General features: G+C 35.7%; 1 pseudogene; it reads right to left on the bottom strand.

Moving 5' to 3' along the window:
- Positions 1 to 17,535, bottom strand: part of LOC133762905 (complement component 1 Q subcomponent-binding protein, mitochondrial-like) — a 154,780-nt pseudogene extending 137,245 nt beyond the window's left edge.
- Between the last annotated feature and the right edge of the window lie 890 nt (positions 17,536 to 18,425).

Here is an 18,425-nt window from a genome sequence, read left to right as displayed (position 1 = left end):
ACTGTTCCAGAACAAAGTTAAAGAACATTTTTAGGAATATGAAGTATCCAGCACACAGTAGGATTGGTACCCAGCACAAAAATACAAAAATGTAAGCCTACCTATAGAAGAGATTAAATGTATTAAAATGAACCCAGCACTGACATAGTTATTAGAAAGAGTAGATAAGGACATTAAGTATTTGTTTTAATTATATTCTATATATTTAGAGAGTGGGATACAAATAAAGAAGGTATAAAGAAAGTTTCAAATAAAGCCTGTATCAATGGAATAATATAACATGTAATATGTAAGATATGTTGAACAATATTAACAGTTGATTAGACTTTGCAGAAGAATGGATGAGTGAAGTTGAAATCATGGTAACAGAAACCATCCAAAAAGGAAAACAGAGACTTAAAGAGTATGACAACAGTAAAAACATGAGTACAGTATCAGTGAGTGCTGGACAACTTCAAGTGGCCTAATACACATGTGATCAGAGTCTGTGAAGAAGGAGAATAGAATAGGAGAGGGTTTCAAGAGTTCATAGCAAATGGAATTAAAATCTAAATTTCACAAAAAAATTTTAAAATCCACACATAATTGTTTCATTTTCCATGAACATTTTGAAGCCTTTTTTTTTTAAGATTTATTTATTTGTTTGAGAGGTAGAGTTACAGACAGAGAAGGAGAAACAGAAGAGGTCTTCCATCTGATGGCTCACTCCCCAAACGGTTGCAATAGCCAGAACTGGGCTTATCTGAAGCCGGGAGCCAGGAGCTTCCTCTAGGTCTTCCATGCAGGTGCAGAGGCCCAAGGACTTGGACCATCTTCTCTTGCTTTCCCAGGCTGTAGCAGAGAGCTGGATAGAAAGTGGAGCAGCCGGGTCTCAAACTGGCACCTATATCAGATGACAGCACTGCAGGCAGCAACTTTACCTGCTACACTACAGTGCTGGCCTCTCCAGTGTTTTCAACACATTTGTTGAAGAGATTTTCCTTTGTCCACTGCATATTAATGTGTCCTTATCAAGTATTATTTAAGCATATATACATAGGTTTATTCCTGGATTGTGTATTCTGTTATTTATCTATGTGTCTGTTTTAATGTCGGGCCATATTGTTTTTACTACTATAGATTTGTAATATAGTTTGAAATTAAGGAATGTGATACTTCCAGCTTTATGCTTTATCAAAAGGAATTTTATTATTTCATGTTTATCAACATAATGAGTAACTGATTGGTATGTCTTCATGAGGACAGTTAACCCATTGGTTATTGCATCAAAGACAATCATCTAGGTATTTATATAGAATTAAGCCTGTTATTAACCAGAAAAGATACACTGAGACCTAAGTAATGAAAGTAAGATAAAATTACAGCAGCTCAGCACTTCCTATGTTAAAGGATGTGAAGAACAGTTAAAAGAAAAATTTTTTAATCTAATAGTAAATGCTATTTTAAGTTAAAAAAGTAGAACACCTAACTTTTTAGTGTGATAATAGTCACTGACCTCAGTTCCTTGTCAACAGACATATTGTAATAATTACATCAAAAAGGATTGACTATGGGAGATGGTACTTAGTATTTGGGAAGATGACAAATGTGTTGTTTAAGCTTTGTTTAGAACACTTTTTTCCAGTAAAGTAACTCCAACAGATTTATTTTAATTTTTGTAATTTAGACTCTACTGTTTAGTGTTACAACAATGTGACTTTTTAAATATAAGTAAGTAGTCATTGAAAGTAATTAATGACTAATTTATGGACTACTGGGGTAAATTTTTGTTGTTTTTTTATGTGCCATTATTTAAAAATCAAAGCAAATCACATATCCATCTCATCCAAAAATCATATGTGAGGGAGCCTGAAGCTAAGAAACACATCTAAATTAGGTTTTTCTTGGATTCCTGGGGAAACAACACCATTATATCAAGCTCTATAGTCGCTGAATTATGTAACTTTATGACTCACTTTTCTCTCCAGACTCTGGAACGTTTATAATTATACCCAGATACTCTTATTCAGGCTTCCTTCTACCTAGTAAATCTTGATTCTTTCTTCAAGATGCAAAGTTGGCTCCTCAGTGAAGATTATCCTTTCAACTCAGAGTTCACAGATGTCCCTTATGAATGCTGCAGCACTGTGTGCATTCTGCCGCTTCCATCACAGTACCCACCCCATGGAATGGTAGCATTGCTAACAAGGCAGGATTATACCCAAGTTACCCATAATAATTAACATAATCTCCAGCATAACTAAATAATTTTAAAATGCTCTCCGAGTAGTCATTTTTGAAAAATATTTATTGGGGCAGGCATTTTGGTTTAGTGGGTTGAGTCACTCCTGAGGATGCTGCTTCCCACATCTGAGCACCAATTGGAGAGTGCTACTCTGTTTCTGATGGAACTTCTTGCTAATGTGCCTGGAAGGACAATAGATGATGGCTGAAGTACTTATCTCTGCCATCCACATGGGAAACCCCTATCAGCTTATAGCTCCTGGCTTCTGTCTGGCCCAGCCTATTTGGAGAGTGAATCAGCCAATGGAAAATTCCTTCTCTCTCTCCATGCCACCCCCACACCTCTATTTTTTCCCAAAGAAACATTTTATTTAAGGAATACAAACTTTATGCATTTCATAAGTTCAACTTTAGGAATACAGTGATTATTTCAACCATACCCACCCTCCTACTTATACTCCCACTCCTCTTCCTCCTCCTTCCTCTCCATTCTCATTCCCATTCTCCACTAAGATCATTTTTAATTAACTTTATACACAGAAGACTAACTATATACTAAGTAGAGAGCTCAACAATTTGCATTAAAAAATGTTTCTCAACAGTTGAGACGGGCTGTTCAAAGTCATTGCATCTTGAATTTAATGTCACTTTTTTTTTTTTTTAGAAACAATTAACTTTAAAGAAGCATCCACAAATGATACATCTTTTGGGAGCACTTGGACATAACTACAACTTATGAGACATAAGAATATCCTCCACTTAATACATTAAAAGAAAGTAAGTCCTTGAAAATGAGTTTTATCATTAATTAAGGAAACACCTAAGAAAACAAGCATTGGAATTGTACACTTAGGTATAACTAAAACTTATGAAACTTAAGAATATCCTCCACTTAATACACTAAAAGAAAATAAATCTTTGATAACAAGTTTTACTGTTAACTCTCATAATAAAACTCTTCGAATACAGAGGACCTACATGGGAAGTTAGTGCACAGTGACTCCTATTATTAATTTAATAATTAACACTCTTATGTATGACATCAATGATCACCTGAGGCTCTTAACATGAGCTGCTTAGGCTATGGAAGCCTTGTCAATCCACAGACTCTATCAGTATTTAGACAAGGCCATAAGCGAAATAGAAGTTCTCCCCTCCCTTCAGAGAAAAGTACCTCTTTCTCTGATGACCACTTCTTTCCACTGGAGTCTCACTCACCAAGGTCCTTCATGTAGGGCATTTTTTGCCACAGTGCCTTGGCTTTCCATACCTGAAATGCTCTCGTGGGCTTTTAAGGGCTGATTCTGAGGTCAGAGTGCTAATTACAGTGATTTTCATTCTATGAGTCTGCTGTATGGACTGCTTCCCATGTTGGAGCATTCACCCCTTTTTAATTCTATTATTATTACCAAACACTTAATCTGATTAAATGATAACTTTAACACTTAATCCTATCTATATGATCCCCACACCTCTTAGAGAGCTGAAAAAACAATCCTGGTTTCCCATGTCACTGGTAGGGACCTGACTACCTGAACTATGACCTGCTGCCCCCTGGGGTGCACATTAGCAGAAAGAGGAATGGAGAACTGAGCCAGGACATGAGTCCAGACTCTCCAATATGGGATATGGCCATCTCCAGCAAAATCTTAACTGCTACACTAAACTAAACATTTCCCCAGTAGTCATTTTTAAAGAAATCAACATGAGAATAACTAACCTTAATTATCATGAAGTTTTAAAATAACTAAACCTACCTCATTCTTCATTACTAGCATTCTTCTCATTCTTTCAATAAGGATGCAGAGGAACAATGATTTTCTTTCAAAATATTTTATGACTAGAATACAAGAATTATTTATCTATTAGTTTTTCTACAATAGTTAAAATTATCCAGTTTCTTTTTTCCCTCAAAGTATATTTTTTCACAGTTCAAATCATATTTGTAGATGAATATTAATTTAGGTAATAACAATGAAAGTACTTTAAATCATAGGATGTTATACAGAGATGAGGCATTAGGGCAAACTGTTGAAATATTTACCTAATATATACTAAACTGATCTTCTGTATATAAAGAGAATTGAAAATGAATCTTGTTGTGAATGGAAGGGGAGAGGGAGCAGGAAAGGGGAGGGTTGTGGGTGAGAGGGAAGTTATGGGAGGAGGGAAGCCATTGTAACCCATAAGCTGTATTTTGGAAATTTATATTCATTAAATAAAAGTTTAATAAATGAAAAAAAATTAAAAAAAAGAAATAATCAAATCCTATTCTCATTATTTACATTATTTTAAGAGGTGAGTCCTATAAGGTAAGTACTGTAAGCATGATATCATTGTTGACTTTCATGCATCAGTTTTATAAAGGCTTGCTATGTAAGAAAAATAGGCCAATAGAATACTGAATTTCATCAGATGGTTATTGAAAACAAAATAGGAAATGTTAGCAAAAGATGTCCCCATCGACAAAGACACGCTGAGACACAGAATATGTTTATTGGTTCCATTATGGGTTTTCATGGAAGAGATAGGGATGTGTCAGTGAGAAGGCCGAAGGGCTTAGATCAGAAACTCAGCCTCTGGGTCTCACTTCAATCATACACTGAAACCAATGAAGTACCCAAAGCATAAAAGCACCAGAGTCAAAGGGATAGTTATTTTTTAATCAAGTTTCTTTCACTTTATTAGGTATTTCTTTTTTATATCATACTATATAGATTTTGTTTTGCTGACATACAGTTAGTTTGCAACTCCCTTTTTCAGTATGAGTTTTCCAGTGCAGTCTTTCAAGTGTGATAAATTGTAATTATAGTGAGTATGATCTTTCCCATTCAATCTTGCATGCAATTTGCTCACATACTCAGAGGGAAATGATTGAGAGTATGGAATATCAACAAACCCAATTAGAAGAGAGAAGCCCCATGTTTGGATTTGTTAAAACTTCTGTATGGAAGTCCTGCATTGTTTATTTATTTTTCTCCTGTGCTCAGCTATTTGTTTTAATACTAACTTTAGAAAAGTCATGTTTACATTAGCTTACATGTCATAGTCATCAACCACCAATAATAATTGCCAATTTGAGTCCTAGTTATATTTTTGTCATGAATGATATTCTTTTATAGACTGAATTGTAAACTTTACCTTTACGTCGTTGGAATGTGAAAGGTTTATTTCTGTTTTATAACACCATAAGGTTGTTAGGAAGAACTGGGGAGAAAGTGATTTGTAATTTTTAAGAAACAATCCAACTGCTGGATATTAATTTTATTTATTAGAGTACAGAGTGTGTGCTGGGCACTGATAACCTTCCAATCAGCGTGATTTAAACTGACACTAGAAAATCTTAAATGACATTACAGGTTTACTGTTTTATGCATTCAACTCTGATTGTGCACTTTAGAATGGAAAAGCTGTTTTTATTCACTGAGAAAGATTCATTAATTTGGTGAAGGAAAAACAATTTAAGTTCAACATATTTTATCATTTACTATTACCCAATGGAGGCATTAGTCTTTGGTCTTTAGCCACAGCGCTTTTTTAATGTTATTCTTTAATTTAGCTCATGTGACTGTGAGAATAAGTAATAATAATAACATTTTGTGTCAGTAACATACGTCATTTTAACATTAATTGTGAATGCTTACAGTTTACTTTTATGGCCAGGCTCCATATTATTACACTAATATGCAGACAAGCACATTTCTTCATAGATACCTTGCTTTGCTACTGCCTTTCTTTGTTCATACCTTTCTTTGTCAGTCCTTCCTTTGTCAGCAACACATTATGAGCACATTGAATAATTTTCTGATAATATCATTACATTACAAGTCGAAGAGTTTCCCTTGAGTACTTTGTAACCAAAGGATAGTTTTACAAGCTGTGGTTCTGCTTGCCTGATTTTCAGAATAGATTTACTCTGATTCCAATTGCCAAAACTATCTCCAACTATGCACCACAATTTTTATGAAAATTTTCACATGAATTTTTGCATGCCTTCTCTTTCTTTTTTACTTTCCACAGGCAAAATACCAGTAAGTTAAGAATCCTTCTATCTTTTCACACAACCACAAATAGGATTACTCCAATACAACATCTGCCTGTTAGAGAACAACTATGTGGATCAAGAAGGAAATTGTTCCTGTAAGTGCTTTTGTTCCTATGAATCCCAGATTTTTAAAAGTGAATTTTTGTAGGCATGAATGTTGGCGCCGCTTAGTTGAAGCAATTCCCGCTGAAGGCTAAGGAGACTCAACACTGTCCTTTAGGCTCCGACAGTGCCCCAACACCAAGGCCTGACTGAGTGGATGGCTTCAGCTCACACTGCTGCTGAGTACTCTCCTTGGCCTGTGTCTCCCCCTTCTGGTTATAGCTTGGGTGGTATTTCAATATCCACTCGCTCATCCTGCCCACTGTGTAAGTGACCTGTTTGCTGAGAACCTCAAGCCCTGTGTGAGTTCTTATACTACGTAGAAACCAAGAGCAGCTCAGGAGAGCTAAATCTTGGGAGCATCCTGATCTCACAGGCCCACCCAGCAGATGATGATGAGCCTGTGCCAGGCTTCTACAGGACAACCTGCAATTAGGCCTCTTCCCAGGGTGGAAAGGACAAAAAACAATGGAGTAGGAGGCTCCACTTGTTGCTAATACTCATCTCTAGTCTGGACCAAAGCAAGGAAATGAAAATGTTAACAGAAGAGTGCTTTCATTTTTTTAAAAAGATTTATTTATTTATTTGAAAGGCAGAATTACAGACGGGCAGAGGCAGAGAGAGAGAGAGAGAGGTCCTCCGTCCTCTGGTTCAATCCCCACATGGCCGCAATGGCTGTAGCTGGGCTGATCTGAAGCCAGGAGCCAGGAGCTTCCTCTGGTGCAGGGACTTCCTCTGGTGCAGAGCTTCCTCTGCGGGTGCAGGAACCCAAACCCAGGCCACAGCAGAGAGCTGGATCAGAAGTGGAGCAGCTGGAACCGAACTGGCGCCCATATGGGGTGCCAGAGCTGCAGGTGAGGGCTTCACCAGCCATGTCACAGCGCCACCCAGGGTGCCTTTATTTTGACCCTTGTTTCTTTTTCTTGATCGGAGACTGCATGGCTGTTTTTTTTTTCTTTCCCTAATTCAATTTTTCTGATTCAAACAAAACCTTAATTATATAGAGAAAGAAATTCTATTGTTTTGGGTGAATCCTATCAACTAATTTTTCCAAACTCAGTTGTTAAATTTTAAAGAACTCAAAACCTCTATTAGAATCAAGGAAGATACAATGAAATGATGCATGCTCTTGACAATTCATGCACTTGTCTGTCTTGCCTGTTATTTATCTCTTTCTGCTTGTTTGATTGAAGATTGAAATATGTTAGGCCACTATTATTGCTGTAATTTTTAACTGCTTTGACTCTTCCTTTGCTTGTTTCCTTCCTATTCATCTTTTCCTTCTTCTCCTTCCATTTCTTCTTTTGCCCCTTTTCCTTTTGATTTCTTTCCTCTTCCTTGCTCTCTCCATTCACTTTTTGTGTTGTTCTTCTTTTATTTTGTGTGCTTTCACAGTCTGTTTTTTAGTATTTGCACATAACACTATTACTACTTTCTTTGCATTTGATTACAATTTTTTCCTGTATTTACATACTTGTTTCCATTCATTAATTGAATCATGCCTTTATACGTACTTTTATACTTAATTTTCTTTTTGTTTGGATATCTTTGACTTTTTTAGATAATCTGAACTAGATATTAGTATATCATATATGGATAAAATTTAGTTGAATTTTTAAAGTCACTGTGAAATTTTGCTTTGTGTTGAGATTACTGTCCATATCACACACACACATATTTTATTTCTCCTTTTATTTTATGTGTTCATTTTTAAGTTTTTAATTGACATATCAAATTATATATATTTATGGTATACAACATGAAGTTTTGATATATATAAATATATATATATATTTATACAATACATTGTGGAATGGCTAAATGAAACTAATTAACACATGTATTGCTTCATTTATCACTTTTGTGATGAGAACATTTAAAAACTACTCTGTTAGCAATTTTCAAGTATATAATATATTGTTAACTGTAGTCACTATGGTATATAATACATCTCTTGAACTTATTTTTCTTGTCTAACTGAAATTTTGTGTGCTTTGACCAACATCCCCAGCCACTGGTAGCTACCATTTTACTTTCTCTATGAGACCAATTGTTAAAAAGTCCTATGTATATGTGAGATCATGCAGTGCTTGTATGTTTGATCATGCCTTGCTTTACTTACCATACACTTTCATGGCTTTTATGCTTTCTTACTAGTATTCTAGTTTCTAGTTTCCATTTCTAGTTTTCTACCCTATATTATTCATGCATTCTTTGATTTTTCTTTTTCTCTGTATAAAAGCTGTGAGAGCTTTATTGTAATTGCATTCACACTTATATTTTCTAAGAACACACTTGAAACAGTGCTTATTTTTAGACATAAAATTTAAAAATCAAACTCTCATGGTCAGTTGTTTTTGTAGGATACCCTCAACCAAGATTTGCATGCTTTTTTTTTTTTTCTAATTAGATGTAGGTTTTTGGGAAATGACAAAGACTGTCAGTTATCTTTTGAAGAGATATATACCACAAGGTACAAATTGGATCTGTTGATTCAGGAAGGTGCTGTGTCTATCGCTCCTGCTTCTTTTGCAGCAATCCTTTTTCCCATGTGCACCATTTTATTTATGCCCAAAGATTTCCTTTAGCATTTCTTGTAGTGCAGGACTACTGGTGATGAATTCTTCCAGCTTCTGTATATGGGTAAGTCCCTATTTTACCTTTTGGTGGGAAAGATCCTTTCTCTGGTTATATTCATAGAATGAATCCAGTCTTTTTTTTTTTTTTCCCACTTTGCTTTCTGCCTTTAAAAATACTGCTCCACATCTCCTCACTTGTATTATTTCTGACATTAAAATCTCCCTCGTTCCTTTTTTTTAAAAATGATTTATTCATTTACCTGAAAGTCAGAGTCACAAAGAGAGAAGGGGTGGGGGGGAGAGGGAGAAAGGGAGAGAGAGAGAGAGAGAGAAATCTTTCATCCAAGGGTTTACTCCCCAAATGGCCACAACGAATGGGGCTGAGCCAGGCAGCAGAAGACAAGAACCAGGAGCTCCTTCTGAGTCTCCTACATGGGTGCAGGGGCCCAAGGATTTTGCCCATCTTCCTCTGCCTTCCCAGGCACATCAGCAGGGAGCTGGTATCAGAAGAAAAGCAGCCAGGACAGGAACTGGCACCCACATGGGATGCCAGAGCTGCAGAAATTTGCCTAACATGCTGCGCTGCAACACCAGCTCCAGTCTTCCTTGCTCTTTGTTCATTCATTTGTCTTTGTTTTCTCCAGCTGCTTTTAAGATTTTTTAATTACCATTTTTGAGTATTTTGACTATAGATGCACTTAGGTGTGTTTATCATCATGTTTCTCACTTATGGATATTTTTGAGCTTCTTGGATCTGAGGGTTTATATTTTATTATCACATTTGGAAATTTGGAGGCATTAATACCTCAAATACTGTTTTCTGTCCCTCTCGTCATATTTTTTGAAGTAAACTACATGTGTGTGTGTGTTTGTGCATCTGTCTATATCTAAATCTATTTACATATGTACATGAAGCTATTTGTATTTTTCTTACAGGTCACTGGTACTCTGTTATTTTTCTTAATGTTATTTTTCTATATGTTTCATTTGGGCTCATTTCTATTTCTCTCTACATCCATAAATCTTTCCTTCAGTAAAATCTACTCCACTGTTAGTCTACCCAGTATATTTTTGAATTCTCATTTTGTAGTTTTTAAGCTTCAAACTTGCATTTTTGGTGTGTGTGTGTGTGTGTGTGTGTGTATATATATATATATATATATATATATATATATGACTTCTAGGCCTCTGTTTAATTTTTGATTATACAGAATGTAATTATAATAGCTTTACAAATATCTTTGCTAATTCTAATAACTGCCACTTCTGGTTGCTCTCAGTTGATGTTTTTTCTTCATGTGAACTTTGTTTTCCTACTTGTTTTGTGTCAAAATATTTTTTAGGGGTAGACATTGTGAATTTATTCTTTTGTATTGCCATAAATATTCCTTTTTAAATACACTTTTTTTTATTTATTTGATTCTTGGGTTCCATCTCCTCAATTTAGGAAATCAGTGGGCTCTGCTTAATTTTGCCTTCCTTGTGCTATTGTCTGAATGCTTTCTGAGGACAGTAAGCTAAGTAATTGTGGGTAACACAGCCATTCCTTGTGCTATTGTCTGAATGGTTTCTGAGGACAGTAAGCTAAGTAATTGTGGGTGACTCAGCCATTCCTTGGTAGCCAGGGAGCACTGGTCCCAAACCCCCTACCAATACCAAACTTGGTAGATGCTCAAATCTTATAAAATGACATGATATTTACATATAATCTGTTCACACTCTTGTATGCTTTAATCATGTCTAAATTGCTTATAATGGCTAATATACAGTAAATGCTATGCAAATAGCTGCGATGCTGTATTGTTTAAGGAATAATGGAAATATTCTGTACATGTTAGCTACAGAAAATAAATCTGTACATGTTCACTACAGACTTACAAAAAGGTAAATCTGTTTCTTTTTGTTCCATCTTATCCAGAAACATAACTCGTCTCTATTATTTTTAAATCTCTAGTGCCTTTGCCTTTTGTGAAAGTCTTCAAATGGATTTGATTTAGTCCTGATAAAATAAAATTTTATGCAAGTTTGTGCTTCAGTTTAGTGTCACTTTAGAGGAACTTTATTCCTTCATCTAATTTCTGTGTTTGGATGTCTGTGCTTAGGTTTGAGTTTCTAAGTTCAATCATATTGTTCTTATCATTACTCACCTGAAAAGTTTTTCTTTTCTTTTCTTTTTTTTTTTTTAAGATTTATTATTTGTAAGGCAGAGTTGGGAGAGGGAGAGAGAGAGAGAGAGAGAGAGAACCTCATTGGCTGGTTTACTTCTCAGATGGCTGCAAAGGCTGGAGCTGGGCCAAAACAAGGAGCCAGGGGCTTCTTCTGGGTCTTCATGTGGGTGCACGCCCTAAGGACCTGGGCTATCCTCCGCTGCTTTCCCAGGTGTATTACTAGGGAACTGCATCTGAAGTGGAGCAGCTGGGTCTCAAACCAGTTGCCATGTGGCATACCGGCTCCACAGGAGGCAGCTTTACCCACTAAGCCACAGCATCAACTCCTGAGCAGCTCTTCTGATGCTACAGACCAATGGGTTCCCATCATACTAGAGATAAGTCCCTAGGCATTGGCACCGTTCTGCATATGAAATTTAAAATGCTTCATTGTACATCTTTTTGTATTGATTCCTAGGAAACATGACTACTTGCCAAGACTTATGGACATGTTTAAAACATATTTTCCAATTGCTTGCTTTCTGGGAATCCTGGACCCTTTTTGCTCCTGCTATTTGTTGTATGAGAGAGCTAGTTCATCCCTATATCACTTTTTTAGGTAAAGTGTATTTTCTCCTTATTTTAATTTTGCCTTTCTGTGTTTACTAGTGAGGATAAATTTTTCTCTGTGTCATTGTGCATTCCTGCCATGTAGAATACATTATATGCTCAGATCTTTCATTTAGTTTTCTCTAGGAATTTTAATTATTCTGTCAAAATTTCTGTTATGTCATATACATATAATTTTTTAACATTTTCATATATTTACCAACCTTTTCTCATTCATAATTTATGAATAAATTAGTATTATATTAAATTTTATGTAGATAGCTATATACATATACATCAATATGCTTTAATAATTTAAATTTGACCCAATTAATTGATATTTTATTTTAAATTGTTTCCATTTCTCTCACTTGGAAAACTTTCTCTGGGGCTGGTGCTGTGGTATAGCAGGTAAAGGTGCCATTTTTGATGCTGGCATCCCACAAAGGAGCCAGTTCGAGACCCAGCTACTCCACTTTTGATCCAGCTGATATGCCTGAGAAAGCAGCGGAGCATGTCCTACACCTTGGGCCCCAGTACCCATGTGGGATAACTGGAAGAAGCTCCTGAGTCTTGGCTTTGTCTGTACATGTTCTGAGCCACTGCTGCCATTTGGGGAGTGAACCAATGGATGGAAGATATCACTCTCTCTTTCTATAACTTTGACTTTCAAATAAATAAATCTTTAAAAAAACACTATTTCATATGAAGTAATCAGATTTAAAAAGATAACTAAGTTTATTTTCTTGCTTCTCTCAGCTGAATGCTTTTTAAGTGAATGAACAGATAAATACAGATAAAATTATAGTTTCCTCCACCTCTCCACCCACTCTGCATTACTTGCACTGTTTCCAAGATCTCATTTTGTTAACATTATTATATTTTATATCTCAAGAGGCAATCTCACTCTTTCTAATGCCCAATATCATACCATTTTGCAAATTTAGTCACTCCCATCTCTGGTATCTCTGGAGATGGAGAAGAGTTAACCAATGGGTTGATGGACCAGAACAGAATGAAATTAAATGTTCAAATTGAGGTACTATGTCCTACCAAAACTTTACCTTTATTATACCTATGGATCCTCTGGTTCAGGACTATGGATAAGACAGAACCAAGAAGTCTTGTCTGTTCTCTCGTGTCTGGGTTATCGATGGTTTCCCTGTGTAGGGCTGACACTATCTGCAGACTTGTCTACACACATGGCTGGAGATTGGTGCTGATTGTCAACTAAGTCCTGAGCTGGAGATATCAGCTGAAACATTTATCCAATGCCTCTATGCATAGTCTGGACTTCGACTTACTGCAATGACTGGATTCCTTTAAGAAGAGATTTAAAAGAAAACTGCATTGCCCCTTTAATGATCTACTCTTGAGGGTGAGATTAAATCATTTTGTCACATTATATTTGCTTGAAATTAGTCATAAGTTTGGCCCATGCTAAAATAAAAGGGATAGATACCTATGAGAAATGCCAATGTCACACTGTAAAAAGAACATTTGAGGTAGGATATGTTGGTGCAGCCATCTTTGGAAAACACAATATGACATATTGTTTTTGAGATTGAGGAAAAGATACCTTTATGAAGACTTCTAATTTCTAAGTTGCATATAATTTTACAACCAAACCTATCAGAACTTTCTTGTCCTGTTAAATTTTTAATCTTACTTCCTGTTTGCTTCTAGTACCAGCTCTTTTCTTCATGTCAATTAATATGTGAAATATTGATGCTTTCACTTAATTTTTTCCAAAGATTTTCCATACAAGGTATTTCTACACATGGTAACTTTTACTGGAAGTGCAATATGTGTGTCAACGGGGGATAAGAATGGCAGAGTTAGAAGGAATCATAGCCACCATGGAGAAAACAATTTAAAATTTGAATATCAACAAACCTTATATTAAAGACCTCTCTGGATGTCTCTGTCACCAAGAAACTCTGATCTATATATGTTTATCAGGCATTCATCTCTTGCATATGACATGGTTTTCTTCTACTCTATTGCTACTTTCTTTTTGTTTTTCTGCTTTTTCATATGCCCACTTTCTTTTCTTTTCCCCTAGAAATATTTTATTTAATGAGTACAAATTTCATAAGTACAACTTTAGAAATATAATGATTCTTACCAACATACTCGCCCTCCTATCCCCACTCCCACTCCATCTCCTACTCTATCTCCCATTCCCAGTCTCATCTCCATTATGATTCATTTTCAATTAACTTTATACACAGAAAACCAACTCTATACTAAGTAAAGGTTTCAATAATTTGCACATACACACACACACACACATACATTGTTTGAGAACAAGTTTTACAGTTAAATCTCATAGTACAACTCATTGAGAATAGAAGTCCTACATGGGAAGTAAGTGCATAGTGACTCCTGTTGTTAATTCAACAATTAACAATCGTGTGTATGATGTCAGTGATCACTCGAGGCTCTTGACATGAGCTACCTATGCTATAGAAAACTTCTGATTCCACAAACTCTGTCAGTATTTATACACGGCCATAAGCAAAGTGGAAATTCTCTCCTCCCTTCAGAGAAAAGTACCTCCTTCTTTGATGGCCACTTCTTTTCACTTGGACCTCACTCACAGAGATCTTTCATGTAGGACATTTTTTTCCACAGTGTCTTCGCTTTCCATGCCTGAAATGCTCTCATGGGCTTTTCAGCCAGACCAGAATCAAATGCCCATTTTCTACATATGCCATATCCAGAGATATTTAGGTATACCATTATTTCCCTTTATTCTCTGAATGCCTCAATTTTCATACCAAGACAGGAGGAACAGTATGATGGACTGTAAGCTGCAGGTCAATGATGCCAGTGCTAGTTTTCTTCAAATAGTTTGTAAGAAATGCACATTACCTTTTAATTCCATTTTTCCACTTATTTGTTGACATACTCTCAGAGTTTAAGATAAGCATCTGTACTTATACTTACTAGTAATTTTTAAAACAAATTTGCCTCACTAACACAGAAATCAAATGAATAAACAAATAAGTAAACATAAAATTTCTTCAAGCAGTTTGATAATACAGTTTCTAGTATTGTAAATACCCTTTATAGAAGTGATCATTAGAAGAAAAGATTGCTCCTTATCTTCTTTTTATTTGTGTCCTTTGTCCCTAGGTCTTGACAATTTCCCCATAAAATCATATTAATTCAAAAATGAATGCAGAACATTTGGAAAAGTTTACATGAGGGGTGAGTTAATTGTTTTATGTGTAAATGAGATTTATAACAGGGCTGAGATAGAATGTTTGAAACAACTTTTCTCAAAGTAATGTTCTTCAAAGGAAATGTTTCTTTAGGACTTAAAAATACCTCTGTTGATTACAGTATAAGACAAAATACTCCCAGTTCCCTACCAAGCTTCTAATTTTCTATAACTTGAGTCCAAGATAACACTTTGCATGCTTTGCCTTCATAGAAATAAGAAGTTGAAATTTACAAAAACAATATTGAGTTAGGAAGATGATATTTAGCACGAAGTATTTTGTATCAACAGTACATGAGAGGTTTTCTTTTAGTTGAGAAATCAATCAGCTAGATTTCAAGACAATATACTTGGTGGTAAAGACCACCTTGGCTATCGTGGAATAGAATCAGAAAATTAATGCCCTAAGTTTCGGTACACTGGAAAAGCAGTATACGAAACAACAGTGAACAATGTAAGACTGTTTCTTAAGCTCATACATGATAAATCAGGTCATGCAGGCTGAGTGCCATGGGTTTTGAGGAGGGTCAACCAAGGAGAAATACTGGCCCAGAGTAAGCTCATGGAGAAGGTAGTCGACTTCTACAGGTAGAGTTTGGATAAAACCTTTCTGAATAATAATATGTAGTAAGGATTTCTAGTTATTTGGAAGCAGTGGCAGGTTTCTTATTAAGGATAGTGAGGATGAAGCTTCAGGGCCCCACTTACCATGGCCCTTTATGTGTAGTATATTCCAGATGCATACCAAAACGTAGCTATGTAAGCATTTCTGGTGTTTTACCTGAAGAGATAGTGAAAAACCTCCAGTTATTCACTGTGCTTTCTCTTCTTCATTCAGTATAAACTTTCACTCTCACACCTTTCTATATGTATAATTTTATATTCTTTGTCTTAAAAAGCACTCCAATTTAAATAAAGCAGACCCCTCCAAATTTTGGCCCAACTCTGTTTGGGAGCTAATCATCAGATCTACAAGCTAGAGATGGATTCTGTGTAATTCCCTTGGATCACAAAGAGGCAACTGACACATAGCTTGTTAGCAGCCTAGCTGAGAAAAAAATGGATCTCTTGATTTCTAACTGCATGCACTTTTCTTTGCAGAATAGATCTTGTCCAGGAATCACCTTCAAGGGTTCTTCATTTGGCTTATCAAAGTTTTCCACCTATGATCTAATAAAATGTGACAATGAATTATGTCATTGGTAAAGCACAATGCTTAAATTCTGCTATAGAAAATGGCTCTGGCAGCATCTACCTTTCCTCTGTAGATATTCTAGTTTCTTAATTACTACACAGCTGAAATGCCTAGTGTTTAGAAATTGGAATGAGTTCATATAAGTACTTACATTATCCGGAAATATAAATAGCTCATTTATTCATAGTACCATTACTGTGTTTCTAATATAGTTTTTATTGATGGACACTTGAACTGTATCAATCCACTTAAAATTCAGAATGGTTCTTTTGTGCATAGCTTTATGACAAGAGCAGTATAATTTAATTTAATATAATCTTTTAAAAACAATGATGTTTGTTTCATAAATGAATATTTTATATGTTGTGTTTAATTAAAATAAAACTATGTTGCTGATGTAGAAAACACCAAACAGACTTGAGTTCATATTTACGAAGTGTGGCAATTTTGGCAAGGCACAACTTATCTTGTTTATGAGACATGCTTGCTATTACTTGTACAGATTGCAGTCATTTTATTGCTGAGCTTTACATGGTTTACAACCCAGCAAATGCAATGAAACTGTCATGAGGAAAATAAGCCTATAAAATTTTTTTTAAAGAAGGTGGCACTCACAGATCAAAATGCAGTTTTGCTGAGGCATTTGTAGGTTTTGAACTGTTGCATGCTTTTAGGCAGTAGGTTTTCTAGATATATGGCTAAATGAAAGGAAGAAGGCTGAGATAAGACACCAGGTTATTTTTAGTGCCTCTGCTTTGAGTACAGTTCCTCAGAGACCTTGTTTCTGCTTTTACCCTATTGATAGGTTCTAGAATCCCAGGTAAACACAGAAATGTTTCTGACAAAGGAACTGTTTTCGAAGCCAGGAAATAACATTTATATGTGAGAGGAAAGGAGGTGTGCATGAAAGGGATCACATCTCTTTTTTTTTAAAGTGTTCAAACTAAACAGTGACTTGATTCATATTTTTGTAAATTATTGATGTTTAACCGGAACGAGAAAGTATGGCATGGTAAAAATGTTTGCAAGCTGTGGTGGTCAATGTGCATCTCACATCCCATCTGTTCTCATCTGCAGATTCATTTCATGGGGTTTTGTCTCCTCTAATCCCCTTTGCAGAAATTATGAATGCCGTCTACTACTCTGGATACTGGCCCACTGCAATTTTTCTTGTCAGTGTGGCTGTTCACTGTATACTTCTCTGGGAGACAATCATAACAGAAGGTAGCAAGGGACCTGCAATTCTGCTTGTTGCCATTAGAGGACAGCTCTGGTGGATCCAGGTGCATGTGTTGCCTCAGCTACTTACTTTGACAAGCTTCATTGTCATTGGTAGCTGTTATGTTAATATCCAGACAGAAGGTCACCGTGCTTGATTCTGGAACCCTGTTCTCTACTTTGTACATGTCACCCTTCTTACTCCGGGGAAACTAACCTTCTTTGTTGTAACTGTCCACTCTCACACTTGTTCTACACCCCCAAACTGTCTAAAGTCTGCTACCAACTGGTGTCCTATCTCAGATGGATGGTTTTTCTTGGACTACGCTATGGCTACCATCTTCCACACTTGATATATCTATTCCAATGTCCTTCTTTTCTTACTTTACCTCTGACTACTACATGACAATACTGACACATTGAGCTCTACTTGAAACTGAATAAGGCACAGGTGAAAAATGTACATTTTACCACCAAGGTCTGCTCAAAATGGTTTGTTCCATGAGTAGATTCATTTCTATGGTCTCATGACCAGTTGCCAACTTCAACCTCCTTATCCAGAAGCTTGTAGTTCTGAGGCCTGCATTTCTCTTATTAAAACTTTGTGAATTAAAATTGATCATGACTTCATTTGATGACTTTTTTCTTTCACTATGTACTTAAAAAGAAATCCACATATAGACCCTGCAGTTAAAACTCAATTTTAGTTATTTTGTTAATAGATAACACCTTTACATATAACAAAATTTAGAGTTTCCAAATTAAAGTTAGTCATTGTTCACTGATGACACCTCCCACCTCAACCCAGCTACTCAGTTTACTGCACAGATATAACCATGGGAAATAGTCGCTTTATCGCCCTTTCTGAGCTAACATGTGCATGTGTAGTATAGACAAAAAAATGTGCCTATGGTGAATTGGTGGATGTGTGTATCTATTTATATGTGTATAATAAATACAAAATCACCATGCATATACATTGTACACAAATGGAAGCATATTAGTACAGTCTTCTAAAATTTTCTTTCTTTTAAAAAATACTTTTAAATTTATTTTATTTACTGAGAGGCAGAGAGAC

Source organism: Lepus europaeus, chromosome 1 (assembly GCF_033115175.1).
Source record: "Lepus europaeus isolate LE1 chromosome 1, mLepTim1.pri, whole genome shotgun sequence".
In the NCBI taxonomy this organism is placed as follows: Eukaryota; Metazoa; Chordata; class Mammalia; order Lagomorpha; family Leporidae; genus Lepus; species Lepus europaeus.
The sequence above is the reverse complement of the archived record's forward strand: the minus strand, read 5'-3'. Positions and strand labels throughout refer to the sequence as shown.